Genomic DNA, 9,327 nt, shown 5'->3' on the forward strand with positions numbered 1-9,327 from the left:
AAATCCGGTCTCAGACACTTAATAATTACCTAGCTGTGTGGCCTTGGGCAAGCCACTTAACCCTGTTTGCCTTGCAAAAACCTAAAAAAAAATGTAATTAGGAAACATTAAAAAAATAAATGATGTAATACAACATTGTAATGTTCATTTGTGATCTTCTTTTTTGGTTTAATTTTAATTTTTTTACCTAATTAATGTAAAGATAATTATCTCCCTTTATTCCATCTCTCTCCCCCTAGAGAAGAAAAGCAATTTGTCATGATTATACATGTACAATCATGCAAAACATATTTCCATATTAGTCCTATTGTAAAAGAAAACACAACCCCCCCCCCAAGAAAAATAAAGTTAAAAAAGTGTTTTTTTGATCCACATTCTGACTCCATTAGTTGTTTCTCTGGAAGTGGACAGCATTTTTCAATGTAAATCCTACAAAATTGTGTTGGATTATTGCTGAAAATAGCTAGGACACTCACAGTTGATCAACACAATATTGCTGTTTCTGTGTTATTGGTTCTGCTCATTTTACTTTGTATCAGTTCATATATCCTGGTTTATCTGAAAGCATAAATAGTATTCCATCACAATCACATATCACAATTTGGTCAGCCATTCCCCAATTGATGAACATTTCCTCAATTTCCTCCAATTTTCAATTTCCAGTGGATTTTTTCAATTTCTACTTTACCATCTGGTTCTAGAATATCAGATAAGATTTCTTTAATAATTTCTTGAAAAATGATGTCTAGGCTCTTTCTTGGATCATAACTTTCAGGTAGTCCAACAATTTTTTAATTATCTGTCCTCAATCCATTTTACAAGTCAATTGTTTTTCCAATGAAATATTTCACATTTTATTTTTTAATTATTTTGAAATTGTTTGTCATTTCTTGAGGTCTCCTGAAGTAATTAAATTCCATTTACCCAATTCTGATTTCTAACTAATTATATTCTTAGTGAGGTTTTGTACTTCATTCCTTTTTAAATTTGGTCAGTTTTGCTTTCTAAGCAGTTATTTTTCTTCAGTGAATTTTTGTACATCATTTTTGTTGTGATCAATTCTGCTTTTTAAAGCATTCTTTTCAGTGGATTTTGACATTTCTTTTTCCATTTGGTCAATTCTGCTTTTAAATGAGTATTTCTCTTTTTTATATTTATTTATTTTTATTTTTGTACAAATGATTTTTTTTGTACATTACTAAAATATTCTTAAGAGTAAACATAATACCCCCTCCCCCAAAAATATAGACCCCCATGAGCAATAAAGTAAAGGAAAGAGAAAAAATTAAAATTAAAATAAATAATATTAGGGACAGCTAGGTGGCACAGTGGATGGAGTACTGGCCCCAGAGCCAGGAGCATCCAAGCCCAAATCTGGCCCCAGACACCCAACTCAATCACCAGCTGTGTGACCCTGGGCAAACAACCCCAACCCCACTGACCTGAAACCCCCCTAATAATAATAATAATAATAATAAAAATGATGATGATGATAATGATAATAATAATAATAGTAGGGGCAGCTAGGTGGTGCAGCAGACAGAATACAGGCCCTGGAGCCAGGAGCACCTGAGTTCAAATCCAGCCTCAGACACCCAACAATCACCCAGCTGTGTGGCCCTGGGCAATCCACCCAACCCCACTTGCCCTGTAACCCCCCCAAATAATAATAATAATATTAATATTAATAATAATAATAATAGTAATAATAATATGCTTCAGTCTGTGTTCCAACACCTCCAGCTCTGTTGTGGGTGGATCACATTCTTTAGGATAAGTCCATCACAAAAGCTACTTCCATATTTTTCCACTATTGCCATTGCTGATGGCAACTCCCTCCATTCGTACTTCCCCACTACCATATAATATATTTTCTCTCTCCTTTCACTCTGTCCCTCTTCTTAAATGTGCTGTAGGGTAGCTGAGTGACATGGCAAACAGATCACCATCCCTGGGCCAAGAGACCCTGAGCCCACATACCACCCCTTACGCCCAGCAACCACCTGGCCCTGTAGTTCCAGACAGGCCATCCAATCCCAGCCCCTTGCAAGAAGTTAAAAAGAAAATGTATTATATCTGATCTCTCCCTCACAATCCACCCTCTCCTCCATCACTCACATTCTCCCCTTTCCCCTGTCTCCCTTCTCTCCTTCTTATTCTACATGTCTATACCCCATTGAGTATATATACTGTTTCCTTTCTGAACCACCTCTGATGAGAGCAATGCCTTCCCCCCTTTCCATATCATTTCAATAGCTCATTGTAATAAAAAATCTTATTATATGAAATATCTTAGTCTATTCCACCTCTCCTTTCTCTTACTCCCATTACATTTCCCTTTTAGCCATTGACTCCAGTTTTACAATATATCATATCTTCAAATTCAGTTCTCTCCTGTGAGTCATCTATAAAAGCTCCTTCTACCTGCTCTATTAAATGAGAAGTTTCATATGAGTATTAACAGTATCATTTTTCTGCAGGAATACATGTAGTTCATCATCATTAAGTCCCTCATATTTTCCCCTTCTCCTCCACTCTCTATGCTTCACCTGAGTCCTGTATTTGAAGATCAAACCTTCTGTTCAGCTCTGGCCATTTTAATAGGATCATTTGAAATTCCCCTGGTTCATTGAAAGTCCATCTTTTTCCCTGGAAGAGGACATTCAGTTTTGCTGGGTAGTTGATTCTCATTTGCATTCTGAGCTCTTTTGCCTTCCAGAGCCTTTAATGTAGTTGCTGCTAAGTCCTGTGTGATCCTGACTGCAGCTCCACGATATTTGAATTGTGTCCTTCTGGATGCTTGTAATATTTTCTCTTTGACTTGGGAGTTCTGGAACTTGGCTATAATATTCCTGGGGGTTGTTTTTGGATCTCTTTCTAGGGGAGATTGGTGGATTCTCTCAATTTCTATTTTGCCCTCTGCTTCTAGGATATCTGGGCAATTTTCCTGTAGGAATTCTTTAAAAATGATGTCAAAGCTCTTTTCCTGATCATGACTTTCAGATATCCCAATAATGTTTAAATTATCTTTCCTGAATCTGCTTTCCAGATCAGCTATTTTTTCAATGAGATGCTTCACATTTTCTTCTATTTTTTCATTCTTTTGGTTTTGAAGTATTGTGTCTTGATTTCTTATAAAGTCCACAGCTTCCTTTAGTTCCATTCTATACCTGAAGGATTTGTTTTCCTCAGAGAGCTTTCTCATCTCCTTTTCCATCTGGCCAATTCTGCTTTTTAAAGCATTCTTCTCCTCAATAATTTTTTAAACTGTTTTATCTATTTGACCTATGCTGGTTTTTAACATGTTATTTTCTTTAGCACTTTTTTTTGGATCTCCTTGACTAAGCTGCTGACTTCTTTTTCATGTTTGTCCTGCATCTCTCTCATTTCTTTTCCCAATTTTTCTTCTATCTCCCTCACTTGATTTTCAAAATCTTTTTTGAGCTCTGTTATAGCCTGAGCCCAATTTCTGTTTTTCTTGCAGTCTTTAGATGCAGGAACTTGTACTTCCTCATCTTCAGAGTGAGTATTTTAATCCTTCTTGGGATCATAGACAATATATTTCTCAATGGTGTTCCTCTTTTTTTCTCTGTTTACTCATTTCCCCACCCTGTGCCCTGTTTTAGAGTGCTTCCTGAGCTTTTGAGTATTATTGGGACACACCTTCCCCACAAGGATCTCAGTGTGTGAGGCTCTGTCTTCCCTCCTCATTTGTGAATGACCACAAGCACACCCCTCTGCCATGGGGCTGAGATCGAAGCAGAGGCCCTGCTGTTCTATGGGGGGGCCTAGACTGTAATTAGTATTTGGATGTGATCAGAGCCCCAGAGTCCTGTTCCAGGTACAGAGGACAGACCTAGGAAGTCTTTCTCTACTCCCCTACTTAGGCTGAGCACTCAAGGTTCACTTGCCTGGGGGCTCCTGCTTACCAGCTCTGCCAGCTTTTGTTTCCTGGATCTGGGCTGCCATGGCCATGAAGCTCTCTGAGTGCCCTGAGGGCTAGGCTTCATGTACTCTCTCTGGCAGAGGCCCCCCACTGATCTTCCAAGTTATGCCCGATGCTCCCCCAGGGTGTAGGTCTTGAAACTGCCCCAGCAGCTGTGAGCCTGTGGCTCCCAGGTGCCCTGGGGCTGCCTCTTTCACTCTGTGGGCCATCCCTCTAACCCCATGGAGTGGAGCCTTTCCACTATTTTCCAGGTTGCCAGGGATCCCTCACTGGATCCCTTTCTGAGTTCTGTCTCTCAAAAATTTAGGTAGAGTCCTTATTTTATGAGTTTGAAATATTATAGAGGCTAAGAGAGGTTCTTCTCCTGTCACCATCTTGGTTCCATCCTCCAGTTTTTCTCTTTGTGCTCTTTTACCATTTGTCCTTTTTAAAAAACATAGCATTTTCTTCAGTATTTTTGTGCCTCTTTTACCAAACTATTGACTTTTCCCCCATGGTTTTCTTATATTACTCTCATTTCTTTTCCTCTGTCTCTCATTCAATTTTAAAAAATTCTTTTTTGGGCTTGACACCAATTCATGCTTTTATTTGAGGCTTTGGATGTAGCAGTTTGGACTTCATTGTTTTTTTTCTGAGTTTGTATTTTGATTTTCTCTGTCACCATAATAACTTTCTATGGTCAGGTTTTTGTTGTTGTTTGCTTATTTTCTCTGCCTATTTCTTGACTTTTAACTTTAATGTAAAATTGTGCTTTGTACCTAGGGTTGAGGAGGCACTGTCCCAAGTTTCAGATTTTTCATGTTGCTGTTTTAAAAGCTAGTTATGCAAGCCTGTAGTTTTAAGAGAGTTCAAGATATGATCTAAGGAGAGGTGTGGTCACTGTTCTCATGGCCTTATGCTCTGAACTGTGAGCAACCACAAACACTCATCATAGTGCAATAGTTGTGTACCCAGTATCAGTAAAGGGATATCTATAATCTCCTTCTGATTAGTTGTGTGGGAGGAGCTACATAAACCACAGTTTTAGTTGCTGCCAAGGCCTTTTGTTTGTTTGCTGAAGCTCTGGGGCATTAAAAAACTGAATAGGCCACATGATAAACCAGTCACAGCAATCCACTGAAGAGAAAAATTCCTTTAAAAGCAGAATTGACCAAATGGAAAAAGTTGTACAAAAATTCACTGAAGAAAAGAATGCCTTTAGAAGGAGAATTGGCCAAAATGGAAATGTACCTGGGCTGGCATAGCCTACAATGTATTGTGTTCCATACTCACCTTGGTGTGACAGTCTTTTCCTGCTGACCTGTCTTAGCTGAAAAATTGTTTCACTTTGTCCTTTTTATGGGTTCTACCACAGCAGTATTCATTTTGAGGTATTATTTAAAGTTGTTTTGAGGGAAATTTTAAAGGACTCAAGCAAGACAATCCCTATCCCCCCTCTCACTGTTTCTGATTCAATATGTGATGTTGAATCAATATGTGACCATTTCTATTTGAGCAAAGTTCTAGGTGGTCATTTCTTAGAGTTAGAAAACATGGATCCAAATGTGGATTCTACCATTGTTCATACATATCATAGTTTCATGGATTCATGAACATTTAATCTTGATGAATAGTATCTGCTCTTTTAAATTTTTTTATTTAATATTTATTCTCATTTTGTACAAATGTTTTTTATAAATTAATAAAATATTCTTGTTTAAGAGTAAATGAAATACCACTCCCCCCATAAATATAGACTCACTTGAACGATAAAGTAAAGGGGAGAGAAAAAAGATTAAAATTTTAAAAAAATAGTAATAATTGTAGGTATGGCCAGGTGGCGCAATGGATGGAGCACCAGCCCTGAAGCCACGAGCACCCGAGCCCACATCTGGCCCTGTACACCCAACAATTACCCAGCTGTGTGACATGCAAGCCACCTGAACCCTACTGCCCTGCAAAAACCAAAAAAAGAAAAAAAAAGACCCAAAATAAAATAAAATAATAATAGTAGGGGTGGCTGGGTGGTGGACAGAGCATTGGCCCTTGAGCCTGAAGCACCTGGGTCCAAATCCAGCCTCAGACACCCAATGATCACTCTGCTATGCAGCCCCAGGCAGGCCACCCAGCCCCATTTGCCCTGCACCCCCCCCAAAATAACGATAATAGAAAATGTGCTTGAGTCTTTGTTCCAACACCAACAACTCTGTCGCAGGTGGATCACATTCTTTATGATAAGTCTATCACAAAAGTTACTTCCATATTTTTCCACCATTGCCATTGCTGATCACAACTCCCTCCTTTCGTATTTCTCCACTACCATGTACTATATTTTCTCTCTCCTTTCACTCTGACTCTGCTGTAGGGTAGTTGAGTGGCACAGCAGACAGATCCCCGGCTCTGGGGCCAAGAGGCCTTAAGCCCCCATACCACCCCTCAGGCCCAGCATCCACCTGGCTCTATGGTCCCGGACAGGCCTTCCAATCCCAGCCCCTTGCAAGAAGTAAAAAAGAAAATATGTTATATCTGACCACTCTCCCCCCATGGTCCATCCTCTCCTCCATCACTCACATCACCCCCCTTCCCCCTGTCCCCCCACCTCCTTCTTACTCCAGATGCCTATACTCCATTGAGTATATATGCTGTTTCCTCTCCTAGCCACCTCTGATGAGAGTGAAGATTCCCTCATTCCCCCCTTGCCTTCCCCCATTCCATATTATTGCAATAGTTCACTGTAATAAAGAAAAATCTTATTATATGAAATATCTTGGCCTATTCCCCCTCTCCTTTTTATTTCTCCCATTACATTTCCCTTTTTTCTATTGACTCCATTTTTACACCATATTTTATCTTCAAATTCAGCTTTCTCCTGTGCTTCAACTATAAAAGCTCCCTCTACTTGCTCTATTAACTGAGAAGGTTCATATGAGTATTATCAGTGTCATTTTTCTATGCAGGAATATATGCAGTTCATCCTCATTAAGTCCCTTATATTTTCCCCTTCTCCTCCAATCTCCATGCTTCACCCGAGTCCTGTATCTGAAGATCAAACCTTCTGTTCAGCTCTGGAATTCCCACAGGAACATTTGAAATTCCCCTGGTTCATTGAAAGTCCATCTTTTTCTCTGGAAGAGGACATTCAGCCTTGCTGGGTACTTTATTCTTGGCTGCATTCTAAGCTCTTTTGCCTTCCGGTATATTGTATTCCAAGCCCTATGAGCTTCCAATGTAGTTGCTGCTTAGTCCTGTGTGATCCTGACTGCAGCTCCATGATATTAGAACTGTGTCCTTCTGGCTGCTTGTAATATTTTCTCTTTGACTTGGGAGTTCTGGAATTTGGCTATAATATTCCTAGGGTTGCTTTTTTGGGATCTCTTTCTCGGGGGGAATAGGTGGATTCTCTCCATTTCTATTTTGCCCTCTGCTTCTAGAATATCAGGGCAATTTTCCTATAGTAATTTTTGAAAAATGATGTCAAGGCTCTTTTCCTGATCTTGACTTTCAGGTATTCCAATAATTTTTAAATTATTTTTTCTAAGTCTGTTTTCCATATCAGTTGTTTTTTCAATGAGATGTTTCACATTTTCTTCTAATTTTTCATTTTTTTGGTTTTGAAGTAATGAGTCCTGATTTCTCATAAATTCATCTACCTCCCTGAGTTCTATTCTTTGTCTGAAGGATTTGTTCTCCTCAGAGAGTTTTCTTATCTCTTTTTCCATCTGGCCAATTTTGCTTTTTAAAGCATTCTTCTCCTCAATAACTTTTTGAACTGTTTTATCCATTTGACCTAAGCTGGTTTTTAGCATGGTATTTTCTTTCAGCATTTTTTTGGATTTCCTTGACTTGGCTGCTGACTTCATCTTCATGTTTTTCCTGCATCTCTCTCATTTCTTTTCCCAGTTTTTCTTCTAACTCCCTCATTTGATTTTCAAAGTCTTTTTTGAGCTCTCTCATAGCCTGAGCCCAATTTATGTTTTTCTTGGAGTCTTTAGATGCAGGAACCTGTGCTTCCTCATCTTCAGACTGAGTATTTTGATCCCTCTTGGGCTCATATGCAAAATATTTCTCAATGGTGTTCCTCTTGTTTCTCTGCTTGCTCATTTTCCCAGCCTGAGCCTGGTTTTGGGGTGCTTCTTGAACTTTTGGGACACTCCCACAAGGGTCTCAGTGTTTGAGGCTCTGTCCTCCCTCCTGGTCTGTGAATGACCATATGTGCCTCCCTCTGCCACAGGGCTGAAGTGGAGGGGCCCTGCTGTTCTATGGGGGGGGCCTAGACTGCAATCAGGATCTGAAAGTGGTCAGAACCCCAGTGTCCTGTTCCAGGGGCAGAGCTCTGCAGTCTCTCTCTTTCTCTCTTCACTCCCTAGCCATGCTGCTTGCTGTGTGCCCTGAGGGCTGGGCTTCACGTGCTCGCTTTGGTAGAGGTCCCCCCAGCTGTTTCCCCAATTTGTGCCCGGTTCTCCCCAGGGCATAGCTCAGGAAACTCCCCCGCTGCTGTGAGCCACAGCTCCCAGCACCCTGGGGCTGCCTCTGGGAGGCTGAAATTCTTTTGCTCTGGCAGGCCACCCCTCTGGCAGGCCACCCCTCCGACCCCTGATAAATAATATCTAAGGAGTTTTTTCCTTTCCTATTAGATGGAAAGCAGGCATTGTTTTATTTATTTTTATACCTTCCATAAAGCCTAGATTAACACTTCATAGATCTACATAGAGTGAGTGAATGAATGAATGCCATATTAGTTTTGGGTGGAATGGGCTGACAGTGGGAGAGTTTTATACTTAGTCATTTATAGATTCTTTGCCAAACACTTAAATATAGTCATGGCAATATAATAGGAAATGGCAGAATAGAAGTAAGAGAAAAAGAATCTATGTCAATTGGTACTGTTACCCCAGGTCAATAGATCATGATTCGTCTGATCCCTCAACTATGTCGCAAACTTCCTATTTCTATTTTGATTAAATATAATTGTATTTATGGACTTAAGTCAGCAGTCACCAGCTGCTGCTGGGAGAGGAGAGAACAAAAGATGAGCCAGAAAAGCAATTAGTGATATTATATACTTCTGAGCTCAGAAACCCGCCCTTGTATGAGGTTTGAGAAAATCTAAGACTGATTTCTGGCTTGATACCCTAAAAAATATCATGGAAAAGGAAGGTAAAGAATATCTAATATGACAATCAAATGCCCTACTAAGAGTACTTCCATTGCTCAGTTCTGAGATTTTATGAGTGCTAGCCACAGACAAAGACTTCAGTATCTTTTTGAAGGGATATATAGGAAAAGGCAGTATTTGATATCACACAACTGTAATCAGTCTTGCAGAACATGCGAGACCAGTCTTGTCAGTTGACTACAGACTGCAGAAAGAGAGGATTACATCTCATATGGGACCCTTCCTT

Source organism: Macrotis lagotis, chromosome 4 (assembly GCF_037893015.1).
Source record: "Macrotis lagotis isolate mMagLag1 chromosome 4, bilby.v1.9.chrom.fasta, whole genome shotgun sequence".
Taxonomy (NCBI): domain Eukaryota; kingdom Metazoa; phylum Chordata; class Mammalia; order Peramelemorphia; family Peramelidae; genus Macrotis; species Macrotis lagotis.